General features: G+C 46.3%; 1 long non-coding RNA gene across 2 annotated transcripts; it reads right to left on the bottom strand.

Annotated features, from left to right (window-relative positions):
- Window positions 1-406: 406 nt before the first annotated feature.
- Window positions 407-17,140, bottom strand: LOC311439750. Of its 2 annotated transcripts, none has more exons than XR_014694964.1 (7): window positions 16,634-17,140; window positions 16,252-16,374; window positions 9,146-9,627; window positions 8,415-8,506; window positions 6,643-7,978; window positions 1,923-5,673; window positions 407-1,152 (listed from the first exon to the last, which is right to left on the bottom strand). It is a non-coding gene; the product is annotated as an uncharacterized lncRNA (long non-coding RNA). The 2 variants fall into 2 exon arrangements; XR_014694965.1 differs by lacking the exon at window positions 407-1,152 and having other exon boundaries at window positions 4,917-5,673; window positions 6,643-6,793; window positions 7,847-7,978.
- Between the last annotated feature and the right edge of the window lie 1,635 nt (window positions 17,141-18,775).

Below are 18,775 nucleotides of genomic sequence, written 5' to 3'. Positions count from 1 at the left end.
GATGGTCTGTGCTTTCAGAGGAAGCTGCCCGCCGCGTTTGGCGGCCCTGCTCACCTCAGTGCCTCCACTGCCTTCGTCATGGCCACGTCAGGGGAGGCCATCAGGCAGACGTGCTCCCGAGCGCACAGCCCGTAGCACCACATGGAGCAGAGGGTGCACCACACACCTCAGGCCCCGTGGTTTTGGTGAGAGCAGGGTGCAGTAGGTGGCACATCGCCGCAGCACGAACAGAAAGTGAGAGCCAGGCTGCGCAGCATGGCTGATGTCACGGCTTTCCAACACAAGAGCTCAAGGAATCCCCCTCGCTCGCTGCGGCAGGAACAGAAAGCGAGAGCGAGGCTGTGCAGCGTGGCTGATGTCACGGCTTTCCAACACGGTTCGAGGAATCCCCCTCGCTCACCCTGGCAGCGTCCCCCTTGCCAGTTCCTTCACCCACTGCTTCCCCCATCCCCAAATGGCTTCCTCTGCTGGGGCCAGCATAAGCAGCAGTGGGGTCAGGCTCTAGAGCTGCTGACGGTTTACGCACACAAAATCCAGCCAAACCCAAGCCACAACCTGTTGTTTTTTTTTTTTTTTTAAGCAGGGCTATTTTCAACCCCAACGGCACACAGAAAGTGAAACGACACGTCATGGTGGAGCCGATCCCACAGCCTGCCGCAGCCGATAGCGGGCAAGGCTCTTCCTCCCCCAGGTCTTGCTCATCATCCCCGTCTGCATCCCCGGCTCCAGGATGAAGCTCCCATTTTCTCCTTTGTGTTGGCTTTGGGGCTTGTAAGACTCCCTTCAGCTCACTAATCTAGCAGATAACCATCTGTTTTAACTTGCTAGGTGGTTGCTTTTTTTTTTTTTTTTTCTGGGAAGCTGTGTGTACCTGGATTAAACCAACCTCTGTAAACTCCCCACAATCCTCCCAGTGATTTCAGTGACGGGGGTCACAGCAGAGGCCACCACAGCACGCAACAGCAGATGGGCAGGAAGGGGAGCAGGGCTCGGGGCCAGAGGACCCTCTTGAACCAGCTTCATCTCCAAAGGAAACGGGGTCGAACAGCGGCCTGGATACAGCACGAGCTGTAATGATCCCAGCCGAGCTTTTGTTTTCCGCAGCAAATGAGATGTGCTTCGCTCTTAACAACAGAAAGAAAATGGCCAGACCTAGAAAAAGCACAGACAATATAGCAAAGCAACGCGATTTCTAAAAAATAAAAGTAAAAAATACTTAATTTGTGCTCAAATATGTGCATTTAGGTGCTGCATGTGGCATGCCTGGTAAGTCAGTGATTCTCTAGTGACCTTTGCCAACCTTCAAATTTTCCACGGGGTCAGCATATCTCTACACGAAGCCAATGAGTCTGCCAGCTGAACAATTTAATTAGGCTCCATCGACCAGTTGTGAAGACCACAGCTCAGAAACAACTGTAAAAGGTGGGCAGCAAGTCACTCTGAAATACACGTAGCTTTTTTCAGAGTGACTGTCACAGAGAGAAGTCAACAGAGAAAAGACTTGAAAATCTTAATGCTTGGGAGCAGAGTTGAAAAAATGGACAGGATGATCCACAGAGCAACTTGCAATGCTGTGAGGAAAGGGACCTGCATTTTTCACAGTTCTCAGTGCAGCAGTAAAATACAGAGGTTTTTAGGAATGTAAAGGATAAAGTTCATGACACGTCAGTGCAATAACTGACAAGGCTCGGTGCTTTTTGCAGCTTGCTCCAGCAGCAAGAGGAGTTTTGCACACATGGAGCCCTGGCCATTTTGCACAGGGGAAGCACCAACTGCCCCGATTTCCCTGTGGCAGCTCCATTGCCTACAAACAACGCGTGGCCCAGCTGGGTGGCCAGAGCAATTATGTCTCCCAGTTGTCTGATCTTCCCTCTGGGTTATTTCTGAGCTGGAGAGCTAAAAGTGTGCAGCAACATACTCACATGGTTGCCACATCTCTGCTCACCCCAGCAGAGCACGTGGTGGGGACCTGTTTTGGAGCACCATCAGTGGGATGGGATGGACATGCGACCACCCCACGGGTACCGCTCTGGGATGCCCACCAGTGCATGCTGCAATCTGCTGTAGGTGCTCCTGAATGTTTGAGTCCTGCAAGAAAAGCTGTAATTAGCTGTCTAGACAAAAACCCTAACTTCCCACAGGGTCTTGAAACCTGATTCTTATGTTGGCTTCTTTTGTACTGCAAGAGTCCAACATGCCCACCTCCCCCAAACACCACAATGCTTTTTCCATTATAAAATCGAAACGTCCCTGCAAAACCCCAATGTTAGCTTGCTTTAGTCTCATCGATAATTGTTGAATAATTAAAAAAGAAACCCAAAGAATGTTGAGTGCTTCTTTCTCTGTCCTCTTCCTCCTGTTTACACAACACAGTGATAAAATCATTAGTAGTCATTTAACATCTGATTTGCATGTTTGTTGTTGCTGTTGCTGTAATATTTTTGCCTTTTAAAATTCCAGAACTTGGCTTTTCAAGAGTGACGGAGGTTGTGTGGGAGAGAAGTTTGCATCCTTGCCAGGGCCCCAAGGATATGCTTTATATCTGGACTAAAATCTCCCCCACCATCAAGGCTCGTGTTGCAGCTACCATCATTTCTACTTTGTTGTTGTGTACAACCTTCTATTTTTGTTATCATGTATGACCTTAGTTGAGCAATATCACTCTAACGCAGAGAGTGCTTTCCTTCTTTTCCTACTGGAAAACTGCACTTAGTAATTTTACTGCAAAGGTCTTTCCTGCACTTGAGATCTGTAAACTGGGACCATATTTCTTACATTACCCAGAATTTCACTGTGTGGCCAGTAACAAACTAAGAGGAGAGGATATAGGACTCAAACACTGTGACTCTGAGGAGCTCCTGCTTGCTCTTTGTTCCAGGTACCTGGATGGTGCAGTGGCCTACTTGCCAGAGACATAGCTTAATCAGCTGATGACACAATGGCTTTTATTTCATATAGTGATACCAATTATTTTCAAGCCCTGTGACAAATCTTGCTGACCCAACCACAACCCAGAGAGGAGAGGAACTCTTGGAAAGGAACTGCATCACAGAAAAGCTGCACAAACTCCAAAAAGCCCCTCAGGAACCTGACTGAAAGCCATCTAAAAGCCTCGTACAAGCAGAGAACCTTCCCAGGAATCCCTTCAGGACAGCAATCTTTCTTAGGAGGATTACACTAAACCACTTACTCAGCTCTACCAGGCTTCGTGGTACAGCACTGTGCCAGTCCTCACCCAGGAGATAAACACCTCCTGGAACGGGAAGCCAGTGCAATGTGAGTACGCTGTGTGTAATCAAATCTGCAGTAAAACAATGCTGCCAATGCCTTTTATGCCCTGTTACAGATCAATCTTGCAGCTGCTTCTCAAGCAGAGATGTTAACTCAGGTGACTAGCTTGCATCTGAACAAGACACAGTCAGACGCCCACAGAAGACCAGCTCAGGAGCTCTCCGAAACAAATCCAGCTGCACGGCCAGCAGTCACAGCAGAGGTCCTCTGCCGCTGTCACTTCTTGGCACACGACAGGCTGAAAGGTCCCAGCTATGCTCTCCCAAGCAGGGTTACCCTGACAAGGTGAAGATCCCATCCCTTTTTGTCGTAGTGGGGTCTGGTCGTTTTCAGCCAAGCCTGAAAAATCTCACCCTTCATTTTATTATTCAAAACATTTTCAGTTTTGTGGAGGAGGGTTTGCTGATATTTCAGAAACGAGAAGACAACTGCTTCGTGATCTTGTAACTAGGGAGCAAATGAGAGCTCGTCACCAAATGGGAAAGGATTGCGAGGGAGTTGCACACTTCCCACCTAACTCCTGTGTTTTTTGCATTACAATCCAGTAACTCAAACAGGGCTTCTGCCATAGATCTTGTATCACGCTTATATCTTGTGATAATAAGGTGTTTTCCAGAAAACTCATCTTCTTGGGAGTCAGAGCAATATCTAAGACCCTCATGAGCTAATAGCAAGAGTAAATGCATAGGCTTCTAGTGCACAGGACTGAAAAATGTAGGCAGCAGGAAGACTCAGAATTCAGAAACACGCCACCCATCAAAAACCACCCATCTTGAAATTTTGGCTTTTCTTTGTTGCTTTTAGAGGGCGTAGCCATGGGCTTTTTATTGCTTGGGCTCCATCCCCCATCGCAGTGAGCGATGAGGGGATTATGCAGGGAAGTTGATTACAATGAGCAGTAATCAACTTCCCTGCACACTGCCTTGAGAAAGAAAATGAGTGATTGTCCCATGTGGGGGAAATTAGCCTGTAAAGGTAATGCTTCCAGTTCCTTACACCGTAAGGCCAGGCACAACCACAGAACCAAGCAGCTGTTCTGGTCAAACTACGCTTGAGGTGTGTGGGTGGCAGCAGAGCAGGGAGCCTGCTCACTTCAGGCTCACGTCAGTGCTTCGCCTGAGCAGCAGTCACAGGCTCTTTCTCAGGCAGCTCACCTCCTTTGGAGAAATCCCGCCCAGCTCTGAACCTTGTTCCTTGCAGCATGCTGCCTTTTGCTTTGCACTGCCTCCATCAGCTGAGTGTCCAGAAAAGAGCTGTCAGGAACAGGCACTGGAATCTGGGCACTCCAGCCAGCATTCACACTGCTTTCTGACAGAAAACAGGGCTTCAGAAGACCAACAGGGTGCCTCAAATATTTCTATTTGAAGCAACAGAAATTAAATAAAAACCCCAGCTGTAGATAAGTTCTTTATCAAGTTCACCATCAGTGCTGAATATGCTCTTTTCTAGGGAGCTATTTTTGTCTTAAGGAAAATTTAAGAGAAGAAACATGAGGCCTGTTAAATAAAGCTTTTCTATCCAATTGTGAAATTGTCTGTGATTTCTTTTGGTGATGTAAAGCCGTGCTGGACTGGTTCCAAACTCAATTACGAGGAGACAATTGTTAACACTCACCTTGGAAGTAATTAATCTTATCTAAGAGTTTAATTGTAAAATGCATGAAATGATAATATGCTAAACTTAAGGGTACTTCATTTGCTGCTGAATGCTGCTAATAGGATAGGATTTGTGTCACCTTATTGATCTCTGTTTACACAATAACACTGAGTAGACAAGCTCACGGAAAGGACCACATTTCCTTTGATAAGTGCTGTGCCAACTACCTCCCAACGGCCTGACAAGAGGGAGGAAGGGAATGGAGTTGCTCCCTTTGATTCAGAGGTGTGGGTTGTGCAAAGGTCTCCTCTTCATTTAAGACAGAATATTTGCAGGCTATATCCTCCCCTTTGATATTCTCCCTCAAGGGAGAGAGCCCATCAGGGCAGAGAAGACCAGGGTTCCATTTTCTTAGCCCTGGACACATGCACCTCCTGTTGGCATTGCTCTGTCTCTCCAGAAGACAAGCACATAGGAAATCAATTATTTTTTTCCTCATAACATGACTTCTTTGCCAGCTCAGTTTCCCAAACCACCTCACTTTCCAGCCTCACCAACGCTATTGCTGGCTCCAAGGAGGGAAGAACACTAGAGCAGCCTTGGCACACCTCTTCTGTAAGATGATGCGAAGCTGGTGTCTCATTGCTGAGTCTGTGAAGGCTGTGCCCATTTTGGGCACTCAGACACCCCAGGATGGAGATGAGGAGCTCCTCAGGAGGAAGGGCTGCTTTGCCTTGCATGCACGGGTGAGCCAAGCACACAAATCAGAGGCCAGCGTTGCTCCAGCTAGCAAACAGAGGGGAGAGAGCTGGTCAGTTGCTTCTAATTGAGCTGTGGGGGATGTAGGAAAAAAACTGCAGGGGAAGTCCATTCATTCGCACACATTCATTCTCTCTCTGCCCCCTCCCTCTCCCGAGAAAGTAAATGCCACATCTTTTGTATTTCTTAAAATATCCCTTGTTAACGTAATGAGGCCATTGACAGTAACCTCAAGTCAGCATCTGAGGGTGATTCTGACAATTCAGCAGCATCCTCGCTGCTCCAAGGAATTGGAAAACACAAGCAGTGCGGAAAACACAAACATCAGCGCAGAGCAAACACATCTGATGTACCAGAGCAGCAACAAAGAGCCTCCAGAGACCGCAGGGAGAGCACCTATTTGTTGGGGAGAGCAAACCCGGGGGACGTAATGAACAGGCAAAGCATGGCTCGGCTTCTTGGGATTCAGAAAGTAATTAAAGGAGGCACAAGTCAGCAGAGCAGAATATTACACTGTGACTTCATTACAGTCATCAGCACTCCCCCCCTGCTGAGAAGCCTTCTCTTTCCCTCTCCCCCCGCCCCCTGGCACATTTTATTACCAAAACCCAGGGACATCGCACATAACGGAGAAGTTCATTTTGAAACTTTCTCAAAACGCAACTTGGAAGCTTAGACTTTCTACGCGGGAAGCATAGGGGAAATAGAGAACATCAAGTAAGAAGGAGGTTACGCAGACAGTGAGATGAAACGAAACTACAGCTGCAAAATTTGATGGATTTTTATGGCTGGGGAAGCCCACAGCATAGGCGGCGTCATGAAACCCACCACCACACGGTTACATCAGTACACATCTGCCACCAGCTCTACTGAAACCAGGCCAGATATCTGGCACTAACACGGCTCTGTCCTGAGTTCAAAACAACTGCTTATTTTAAATATCGATAAAAGAAAAACTTGTCTAGAGTAGAATATACTGATTGGAGTGGCTCATACCTGACATTAAAGGATGTGCAGGGCTAAAGGCTGGCTTTCAAGCAAGCATGGCTGTGTGTGCTCACATCTCAGGGTCCCTGGAGGTGGATTTGTGGCAGGAGACCTTGTTCTCTCCCATTTGCTTTTTAATTTTCATTTGTAGCTAGACATCCTGTGTGTGGCCAAAAGCAGACAGAAATTGTCATGAGGAGGAGTGAGCTCACGGCACTTGTCAGCAGGCAGGGTACCCGGGCACTGCAGCAGCACGTTGGCATTGCTGCAGCAACCAGGGTATTAGGGGAATTTTCCAGAATGATGCAGTATGGAGAACAGCAGGCTTGTCTATGCCGCCTTGCAAGGCCAGCACCACATGGCCCAGTACATCATCCCAGACAGGGCCAGACCCTCTTTGTAAGCTTACGTTTCCAGAAAGGAGGAAGAGATCAAAGCCGTGGGAGTACTTTTAAATACCAGAACTGCCTTACTCTGTTCTGCCGAATGAGAGAGAGACTTCATGGGAGAATAAATTGCTTTTATGTCAAGACAGTAACCTTGCACCGCCTCCACCCCATTCCCAGCCATACTGACCTTCATTACACCTTGGTTCTTTTAGCACATCTGGCTGTAAATTAGGACAAACGGGTTACGCCCTTTCCTTCTCCTGTAAGGCAGTGCATTATAGCAGGGCTGTTGGCACACAAAAGCTTTTGCCCTTTCTGTTTCCCTCCCTTGATAATGAGCCATCTATTAAGGAGGCAGATGCAGTTTTAGCTGGTGGTATCTTATGTAATTATGTGGGTGAACAACAGAGACAGAGAGAACAGAAGATGGTGGAAGCGAGGAAAACCAAAACCAGCACAATTCCCAGAGCCCTTAGCACTGCAGCATCACCAGTGCCCTTCCCTTTCGTTGCACCCCTGCTGCTGGAGCCTACAAGAAAAGGTTTGCTCCTCCCAGCTCCCAAGCAGCTCTTTTCCATGACTCCAGTTTACCAGATCCACTTTAAGTAAGCTTCAAATCCAGCTTATCCCACCAGTGTCAAGTTCTTACATCAACAAGCTTGGGCCTGGGCTCCCAGAGGAACTGGGTTTTCTTTGAGATGTGTGTGCCTCACCAGTCTCCCACTAACTGCCAGCCAGGTCACATCTTTCCACTCACTTGATTTCTTTGGTATAACATTCACCAGCTATTTGCTTGCTGTTCCTTAGCTTGTGCCTGTACCGACCTGGATTTCCAGATGCTCTCCTGTCAAAACTGGCATGACCAAGGCAGCCTTCCTTACTCGGCTAGGAAATTTCCAAAGAAATCTTCTGAACAGAAAAGCAGTAATCCTTGTACCATACAGGGAACATCAAGCCTGTAGTAAACAGAAAAATCTAAAAACTTTCTCCAGACCTTGGGGAAGTACGGGTAGAGCAAACAGTCACAGGTGGCAGCTGGACTTGAGTCCCAAATAACATTTTAGCTCAGTCCAGATCTGTGGTTTGTTCTGCAGGGGCATGCAAAACTGCCTCAAGTCCCATTTAAAAGGTAAGTTTGGTCTTGTGACGAATATAAAAGGTGTTGGGTTAAATTTGGGACAAACAGTTATTGATCTTACCGTTTTATATTGTTAGTTTTACTCTAGTTACTCACCCATCCCTGCCCTAAAGCTGACATAAGCTTGGTTCACAGACCTCCCCTGTGAGATCCACTTGTAGTTGCTCTACCTCCTCCTCTGCCCTCCTTAAATCTTACCTAATGATAATTACCAGGGGACTGGGACATTTAATTTGCCTGACAACAGCACCCACCTCAAGGAATGAAATAACGCTTTGAGGCTGGACACAAATGTACTTGACACGAAGATATCACGGTTTTCCCCACGTGACAGTCATTGCGAAGCCTGTGCACAACATGAAGAAACAGAGGCAGGAGAAAAAAAGTGCCCTGTGGGGTGAGGCTGTCTATTAACCCGATAACTAGCAGGTTTTCCATGAAAGATATTTTAGGACTACTGCACATGGCTGAGAAGAAGTCCTGCTATTTTTATATTACAGATTGGAAATGTAGGCACAGATATGAGAAATTATTTGCACAAGGTTGCACAAGACCTTGGTGACAGAGCCACAGACCCTCTCTCCATTGCATCTAGCTCTTGGTGCTTTACCTACAAGGTCTCCCCTCTTACTAGAAGGCTGTGAAGACAAAGAAAGTTCAGAGAGGGAGGATTTGCCTGCACAGGCATGCCAGGAGCGCTTCACCCAGACTTTCAGACAGAAGCTGGAGATCCTATGTGGACATGCTGTCTCTGGCCTGAGACTATATCCGAGTCCACAGCCCCAAGAAAACAGCTGCTCTCCTGGGATGTTCAACCAGAGAGCTCTTATACTGCCTCTTCTACAGCAAAAGTGGGTACTCTCATTTCCCTGTTGCATAGCCAAAGACAGCCTTTATATCAAAGGCGGCTGTGTCTCCCTGTTCTCCTCATTTTTATTTCGTGCTGGTGAAAAACACTGGCCTGATTGTCCTGGCCTGTACTTACCCGCATGCTGGAGCAATGAGACCTCTCCTTCACCTTGCCTGGCCAGCGCACCTGCACCAGGACGTACTGGGAGCAGCTCAAGGGCTGGAGGAGCAGTTTAGTTTCCATCGTTCACTCCCACGTTGGTCTCACAGTCAAAAAGGCGAAGAAAAGCCTGCCAAGTAGGAGAGGTCAGGGAGCCTGGCGAGCGCTCGTCTAACCAGGTTTGCTGTGACACTGCACTTGTAACCCACAGGTCAGCGAACACGCTGCTGCTGCTGCTGCTGGTCCAGGGGTGGTTTTCCTCCTGCCAAACTGATCTCGGTTTATGTTGGTAATCTTTGTGCTGAATCTGCATTTAGTTACGTACTGCAGAGTCTTTGCTCCTAATTTCTTGCACGGTTGACTCCTTTGCCCACCGTACTAGAAGCTGATCTGTGCCCAAAATGTGAAAGAGAATCATGCAGAAGGCAGAACGACACTGGGCAAATTAGCTCAGGATCCTGTAAATAAAGACCACACGTGAATGAATATTCACAAAAGCTGCTGAATTAATGTATCATGGACAACTTTAATCATCCTTGCAATGCTAGAATACCTTAAGGTCAGCTTTTGGATAAAATTTAAATAGGTACACAGAACACAGAAATGAAAGTTTGCTGATCTTTAAAAGGGATAGTCTATAAATATCTTTTAAGACCCATGAAAGCATTCAGTGAAGACATCAAATTATATTTATCCCTCAAACTCACCACAAAATGGTTACAGACTTTTTTTTTTTTTTCTCCTTTGAAAAACAATAGGAAACAAACTGGTTTATCTTACCAAACCTGCTGTAAATACCTTTATGGCAAGGTAATTGCTAAGTGCATTGTGTTGAACAATTCGTTACTTTGTTAGAGGAACATTTGTCATGCCCTTTAGAGATGGCAGAAGCAAATTCCCCTGTGACCTTTGGAAAATGCAATCAGTGTCATTACTCAGAAGTTGAAGTCGGCAAGTTTGTTTTTAAACTTAGAAAGGGTTTCCCATGCCTCCTGAAAAAAAAAAAAAGACACAATCTGCACTTCCACAGAAATGGAGCCGATCTTACTTATTCCAGCCCTTTTAGACCATTAATGATTTGTGCCTAACTAGCTGGTAGGTGATTCACTGATTAAAGCACCGTGGGTTCCCTGTCCTATGTGCAGCCCTGTGCCTGTCATCGCAGAAGTACAGGACATAACACCGTGGGCTGCCTGTACTGGAGGGAAGATCGTGAGCCCGATTGTGTGATACAAACAAAGGCAGAGCCATTATCAGACGCTGCCTCGCCAGGCTGCATGAAAAAACCGCCTCTGCACAATTGCATAATGCCCTCAGATGTTCCCAGCAGTGCCACGGCAGGCCCACGGGGCTGGCGCTCGGACAGGGAGGAAGCTGGATCTCCTCCCTCCCTCCCTCCCAGCATGGGAAAGCTCAGGAGAGCTGTTGTGTAGGCAAAAACCCCTCACTTATCTCCTGGGAAAGAGCCGTGCTGCTCTGGAGTGACGTCTGACGCACAGAGCTGCGGTGATGGATCAGAAGGAGCCCAGCACCGCGGCAAGCACACGCTGCGTGTGTCACATCCCCTTCCCCAGGCCTGTGCTCGTCTCGTTTGCTGGGACAGGAGGTGCACGTACCCTGCTTTTGATCAGTTCCTACGCATTACGATAGGAAACTATTTAAGCGAAGAGGCAAACACTGTAAATACAAAGCTTCTGTATACGGAAAGCCCCATCTCGCACTCTGAGTGTCAGAGGTGCAGTTTAACAAGGCAGTGAGGTGAGGCAGCGCCTTGCTCTTTGCTGCTCACAGGCAGGTGAGTTATCCACAACCACACCAGGCAGGGATGGGAATAAAAGGGGGGGATAGACTGTCAGACTTCAGCATGTGGCTGAAATCCCCAAGCAGCTGAAATTCCCAGCAGAACAGCAAATGGTGACTTTCTCAGCTGACTTTGAGTGGGCTCAACTTCACCACAAGTCAACGTGGCTGTGGTCAGCAGCGTGTGTGTGACCTACCGGCTTTCATTTCACTTGCCTGGGAGCCCATCTGCTCGGGATGCCTCCTCCTCGGCTGCTGCTGGTGGCACCAGAGATTTACAAGGCAGCAGGGAGCATTTCCTAATATCAGTGGGGCGTAGCTTTCCAGCGTGACTGATTGTGCTATTAACTGTGGCAAAGGGAAGAGCACAAGTGGGCAGGGGAGGGAGAGCGCTTCCAGGCCTGGAGTTGAATGGCAAGTGATATGAAATAGTTCTACGTATGCAAAACAAATGTTTGAAGCTTGCAGGGATATTGCTACAGACGACACAGTGTTCATTAGAAAAGGGGAAAGCTGTTTGGAAAAATAGAGCCTACACAGGAAAAAATGAGATCTAGGTAAACAAGATAGAAAGGAGCTGGGAGCTATGGAGTTAGAGTTGCAGGAGCGTTTCAAACTAAAGACTGTGGGAAGGAAGAAATATGGAAGAACACTCCATTTGGTTGAAGCTTTTATATCTCTGTGTTAAGAAAAAAGGTAGGACAGTACAACGGAGCTGAAGTGAAAAAACAGAGAAGACAAGTCTCTGTAAATGAAGCCCCAATTAAGTAAGCCCCTTAAGCAAGCCCCTTTGTCCTGCTGAATCTGTATGTGATTCACCAGGTATGTCAGAGCAACTCATTTTCAGGCAACTTAAATGTCTCATTTTTGAGCAATTAGAGTATCTGCAGGAAGAGGATAAATTATACTCGAGTTCATCCCATCTGGCAGGCAGAATCTGTTGTAAGACGTAGCTAAGGAAGAATCACCTCTTCTTGTCAGAAATATGTCAAACACAATGTTTACCTTTAAGAAGGGGAACCACAAAAAATGTGGAAATTCATTGAAGTGAGAAGCTAAAAACAGTAAAGCACCCGAAGATGATATAATGTTGTTTAAAGATGCTGTACCGCAGGCCCAGCATCAAATAAAAATATGCAAAGGAAAAGAAAAAGTAAGCTAATGTGATTAAAGCGTGTAACACTGCTGAGATGTAAAAAGAAGAATGGGGGGTTAAGGAAGATGGAAAAGAACATGCAGCCTGATGAAGTGGATATTAAACTATAATAAAGTACAAGCAGATGAAAAACAACTTGCTGAGGGCATAAAACTGAACGATGAGAATTTTTCAAGCACAGCAAAAGCAGGAGGCCTGCTGGAGAGATGGTGGCATGCATGGATCATCCATATGTAAAACGAGTAAGATAAGGCCATAGCAGAAAATCAAAATGAATTCCTTGTGTTGGAGTTCCTGGAGGAACTTCCACACTCTTTAAGGAGGAATGGTTTTAAGGTATAGTTTTACTACTCCTTCAGCTGAAGCAGGCTGGGATTTCAAATAAAAATGTGATCTCCTTCTCCTTAGTCAGGGTCCCCTGCCCCCTTCTTTGTGTTGGCGCTGGTCTTTGCCTGATCCCACAGTGGGTTGGCTCTGGCAGCCCCAAGGAGTCACTGAGGGGACAGGGGATGCTGCCCACAGCCTGTGGTCCCAGGAGGCACAGGCAGGTTCCCCAGCTTTCCCGGGGAGAAGTATGATGAGGGACTTCCAGGACCAGGGGATGTGGAGGGAAAAGCCAGCAGCTGGAAGCTCAGCTCAACATGCAGCAACAAAATGAGGTTCTGAAGGAGCTGTGATTGGGGCTGAGACCTTGGACAGAAATAAATATGGTTCTGGGTCTCCTCTGTGCCAGAAAATGGGCATGTGCTGGAGGAACTCCAGGACTATGCCATAAACATACCTGGGTGCAGAGCTGCATGCAGGAGCCAACAAATCTCCCCTGGGTGACCACAGAACCAGCGCAACCCGTCAGGTTTCCTCACCACACTATGCCTGGTAGCACTCAGTGGGCACGAGGTGCAAGGTGTTGAGGATGAGAATAAGCCATTTATGAGTTGTATGGTTCAGAGACAAAGCAGCTGGATGTTCGTCAGCCCACTGGGATGATTCATGGAGGTTGGTAAGGGCTGGTATTCTTTACCTGATACAAAACTGACACGAAGCAAAACATTTACTCTTTGTGCCTCACTGAACCCCTATATAAATTAAGATAATGACCACCTCACGGGGTTGCTTCAAGAATTAACTGATACGGCCAAAGCCTTGACATTCTTAGATGCACATACAAATTATTTAACCAGCTTTTAAGCAGTTCTCTTTTAAATGTGAAACAGACACTGTTACGTCAAGGTCCTTTCAATTGGGTATGTGACCGAGATGAAAGAGAGGGTCTGGAGCTGATCATCTTCAAAGTGGGAGCACCTGGGGTGGCTGCTCAGCGCGGATGCCAATCACCAGACAGGCACTGGAAATTCAAAACATTCCAGCTGGTGATTTGTTACATCAACCTTTTTCATCTGAGCTAGATCAGGCTGTGAATCAATATGGCACAGACTTCCTGCGATGGACAGAGCCATGCTGCGGTCATTAACATAGGGGCATACTGGAGCTGTATCCTCCTTTCTCAACAGTTCTGCTTATTCAATAATTAAGTAATTTAAGTAATTTAAAAACTTTCAATGATCCCGTAACCATCTCCCACAAGCAATTACATTTAGCCATGTATTGTCAGGTCTTAGTTCCACAAGCAGGTTTTTTTTATGACCATTTCTATTTTTTAATGGTTTCTCTCCAAAACTTTATCTGGAACCATGTTGTACTGTACAAAGAAGAAAGGGAGACTTTAAACTTTATCCAGACCCAAGAATAGGGTTCTCTGAAACCAAGCACAGCCAGCAATACAGATAGATAATTTTCACAATATCTGACATGCTAACGCTAATTAAAACAAAATTTAATGACAATAATGAGCCCTTGAAGATTGCACCTTTTCCCTAAATTTGGTTATTTGGGATTTCCTAGTCATATGAGTCTTCCACTTGATTGAAAATTCAAGCATTCCTCTTCTTCTAAAAACATCACCATAGTGTGAGGGCACTAGAGACTTCTCAGGGAGATGTGGTTGGAAAACCTCTCTCCTATCTGTCCCAGCCAAGCTCCTGAGCCACAAATGGAGGGCAGGCAAGGTCAGTGTCCAGATTCTTCTTAGTGAAGATGGAAATCTTGGCAAGTGCTTTGGACACACTGGGTACTTTTTTCCTTACATCCTACCTGAAATATCACATGATCCACTCATGCCATATGGTCTCCCAAACAAGCTTAAGGTTTAGACTGTTGTTGTTTTTTAAATCAGACCTTAGGTCACCTACCATTAGGTTTTAGGCACTTTGAAGCTCAGGCATGTAATTAAATCCAGTTAAATAAAGGCTAAAGCCCATCTTGCTTTTACACCATCTTGAACGCTGACCTGCAATAAGCTGATGTTGTGTTCGCACTTTTCAGCACTCCGCAGTGGAGATCAAAACCATCCAATTTTTCACACTGGGATTAATAAGTGACTCCCAGTTAATTGAACTTCTCAAGTTCCATGATAGCGATACATTCAACATTCTCATTTCCAAATATTTTAGCCACTTTTAGTGTTGCCATTACTGTGGTCTCAGATCAGTCTCACAGTCTCAAATGCCTCCATAGCCACCGCATCTCTGTGACCAACAGCTGCTCTTTGGTCAAGTGCATAAATGGGAATCTCAGGGCCAGAGAGAACACAAGTCCCAGACAGCTTCCAGCACTTGGGAGTCCCCAGCAGCCAGCTCAGTCACTGGACCAACTTTTCTTTCCCGTTTTCCCTCTAGTAAAAGGTATGGGCTAAATCCCACGTACACCTACGAGCGTCTTACCACAAGACTTCGTAGACCTTCTACTGACTTCAGCAAACTTGGCTCAAACTTAATTGCTCCTGCCAACCTTCCTGTGTTCCTGGACTTCACAGGGTAACTGTTAAGGACAGAAATACATCCGTTGTTTACTCTAGAAACTGGAGAGCTGCTTTAACCTCTGGCTAAAAACAGGTGCATTTTCCTATCAGGTTCGTGAGTCACTCATCCCAGCACAGACTGGTGAGCTTGGAAAGCCCAGTGGTCACAGAACAACAGGAAAGGATGACTTTTTAATTGAATGGTGGCAAATTTCATCATCCGGCTTTCCTGGGTGGCTTTTTTCTTTTTAAGTCATGTTAAATCATTGGTTTAACACAGCTCGGGCCTGTTCCTCGTAAATTCCTTTTCTGTGTGGTATTTCAGCATCATATCCAGTTTGGGATGGAAAACACTACTATTGTTAGATTCCTAGGGGAAATAGCAGGTGTAATGTGTGACTACATAAACAGTGTAGGCAATTAATACTGCTGTAATATATTTTGTGTTTGGTCCAGCATAATCAGACCTTTCAGCACAGGGACTTGTATTTTTATTTATTTATTTATTTTTAATTTTTCTGTGAAAACAAGGTGTTCTGTTTCTTCAGAACTGTTTTCACAGAAAACAGCATTGTTTCTCACATACCGCATGGCCAAGAACAGCCAAGGAATTCTTAAAAGATGACCTTCAAAGGTGACTTCTTTCTGATGAATTAAAAAAAAAAAAAAAAAAAAAAAAAAAGCAATACCTTTCCACTCCAATTTTAACACTAGAAATTCAGGTCTGATTGCCCTGTTTTTCCACAGCTGAAGGCTCATGAAAACATCCACAGGAGCTGCTCTGGGGATATTTCTCCACTGCACAGTAACTAACATTTTGACTCAAACCAAACTCAGTGGCTCTTGTTATACACACAGGAGAAATGTCTGACCTGGCCAAGGTGTGCTCCCAGTCCCGGCCAGCTTACCTGGTTGACTGCTGAGGACAGGTAGGACTAGAGTCCACCTATTTTGCACTGTGATTGCAGACAAGAAAATTAAATAACAAACGAAAAAAAATATATATATTTTTTTGTTCTCCAGTGCACCTCCCCTAGTTTCCCTGTGGGAGCCAAGTAGCCTCTGAGCACAAGAAAAATGTGGCTCCATGGCCAGAAACACTGCATCAACAGGGTCAAAGAAAGATGGGCAGGTCCGTGCTTGAGACTGGGTCAGGTTAACCATGCAGTGAAAATGAAGTCTGGTGGGGGAACTGATTTTTGCATTAAATCTCTGACAGTTTTGCTAGTGCCTCACTTAGTTAGGTGTCTTTGAAATAAAGAGAGTCACCTGGCCCCTGAATGACAGGGATGTTCAAAGGAGTTCTCTCTGCATGTCGGTGTCCTCTGAGGAAGATCAGCAAATGAGTGGAGAAGGAAAGGCTTGATATTTTGGGGACTCAAAATGAAGTATCTGCAGTGTAATAGAGAAAGACATATATAAATCACTCTCAACAGAGCTAGAGAGAGAAGCACACACTGAACATCCCCCACCTAACAAAAAACAGTCTTCAAAGGCTTTTTTCTTTGCTTTATCTCATAAAGCACAAATATTTCCAGTTCCTGTCCGTCCCCACCCAATTCCACCCACGTCCTCCCACCTTGCCCCTTGTCAGGTTGCTTTGAGTGACACCAGCACCACTTAGGAAAACAACAGAAAGTCAATTACCCACCCACATCACTGTGGGGTTAATTTTTAACCTCTTCCAGCTGCACATTCAGCTTGTGAAGACTCTTCCTCCAGTCAGGGATCAAGTGAGAGCTCTCCCATCCTGGCGGGCAGGACTCGGAGGCTCCCACAGGAAGACCACGTCCTCACCTCACAGCCCAAGCCCCACCAGGATGAGAGCAGGAGGCCTGCAGAAGCTGTCCCTGGAGGGCTGAGGGGAGAAATGTGGGAGGGATGATAAGTGCAATGCACACACCTGAGAAAAGTGATGTAAATTTGGGTTGCTGTGAGGCTTTTTGGCCTACAGGAAAGGTGCCAGTGTCACAGCAAGCGGCACTCAGGTGCACGTGTGCCCATGTGGCTATGGCAGGAGTTAAGAAGAAAAATTTACACCTCGATAAGAAACACTTTAGAGAAGTATGTGACGTTTTGTCAAGGCTCTTTCCGTAGTTACAGCCATGGACTCTTCAGTTATATTGAAAAGCAATTTTCTGTCAGTGTAGAGCTGACAGAAGAGGTACAACCAGTTCTGTGAAAAAAAAAAAAAAAAGAAAAAAAAAGAAAAAAAATATTTAGAAGAGCCCCGAGTGCAAATAATTCTTGCACAGGTGCAGCTTGAAACAGAACAGGACCAGGAAAGCACGATGAAAGAAGAGTTCAAAACAACGCTGGTGATGCCTGCAAGGCAGGCCTCAGCCTCCGGCCCTGCTTCCAGTGGCCAGCCTCATGCATGAGAGTAACCCTCACAGACAGATGAGGCTGGAAGGGGAGATTTTAACCATTAACCTATCTAAACAATAACCCCAGCACGGCCACCCCAAGTTGTATGAGCAGTCGAGAGCAAAATTCAGCCATGAGTGAAACAGAAGCGGTAGCACAACTGCGCTCAGACACAAGTGGCCGTATGTTTAACTTAAAAGTAATTACTCTGATCCCAGCTGTTTTCTATACCAGCACTAAGGACACCAGTTATGTTTTTAACCCTACCTGTTTATAGAAAATTAAATAGTGCTGCTATTGCAAATGCCCCCACCTCAGTGATGATTTAATCAAGGCTTCCCCATTCTCCTCCTCACTCCTGAGCCCTGTGGGATTAGACCACCTTTAGGGCAGCCACTAAAACACGCCGTGCAAGCACAAACACAATTATTTCTGGTTTTCTGCTTAGAGGCCAGTTTCCTCAGAAGCTAGCTCAGTCTGCTCTGGGTCTGATTCGCTCCAGACGCCATGAACCAGATGTGAGAATCCACTTCTGCTTTCACCACCCTTGTTGTTAAACCAGCACGGTCCCTCCTAAAGCAGAGAAAAGGGACCAGTCAAAAGCAGGGTGAAAAATGATCTTCCTGCCCTGCCAACACTGCAGACTTAAAGCTCCAAAGATTGGGAAGGTGATATTTCAGTATGTTTTCACAGCACAGAGGGAAAGGAGGTCAATAATAAAGAGAAATGTACCCTGCAGCTCTTACGGCACCCGTCCTTTAACATGCCTGCATTTCTGGGCCACCCAATAATAGCACAACATCGATGAGTGGAAGGCTGGGAATAGGATGGACAGCGTGTGGAGAAAGCAATGACGACAAAGGGAAAGCTGATGGGGGAGGAGGCCGGGACTGATTGCTATGAGAAGATGAGGAGCATGCAATTAGCTCCAACATCAGCCGTCCACACACAGACGAAGAGCAGAAACAGGCAGGCTGGCCAGGGCTTTTACACAAGCCCGATTTTACAGGATTCTCTGCCTTTTGCAGAATCTGGTCCTTCCAAGGGCCACAGGATGAGGCCATGATGTAAGGGAGCACTTTGCAGTCAGAGAGGAAAACTCCAGCAGTGGGAAATCCTCTCCCTGAGGAGAAGCAGCACGGCCTCTCTCTGCATGCCCACAGCTGCTTTCTCCTGGGAAGTAAATTGCTAGTAAATAAGCCACCACGTGTCAAGGCTCGGTTTGTTGTTTTTTTTGTTTGTTTTTTTTTTTTTTTCTAACCTTTTCAAGCATTTGGCAGCTATGAAGAGGGATGGAAGGATCTGGTTTGGGTTAGGAATTAGTGAAAAATCTCGCAGTTGTTTATGTGTTGGGTTTTAAGTAGTCAGTGCTGCTGCGCACGGCCATAGGCAGGCCCCAAGCAACTCAACCACTGCAGGGGAGAGT

This window comes from Aythya ferina (genome assembly GCF_964211825.1).
Source record: "Aythya ferina genome assembly, chromosome: 7".
Classification (NCBI taxonomy): domain Eukaryota; kingdom Metazoa; phylum Chordata; class Aves; order Anseriformes; family Anatidae; genus Aythya; species Aythya ferina.
Note: the sequence above shows the minus strand (reverse complement) of the source record. Positions and strands in the feature narration are given on the sequence as shown.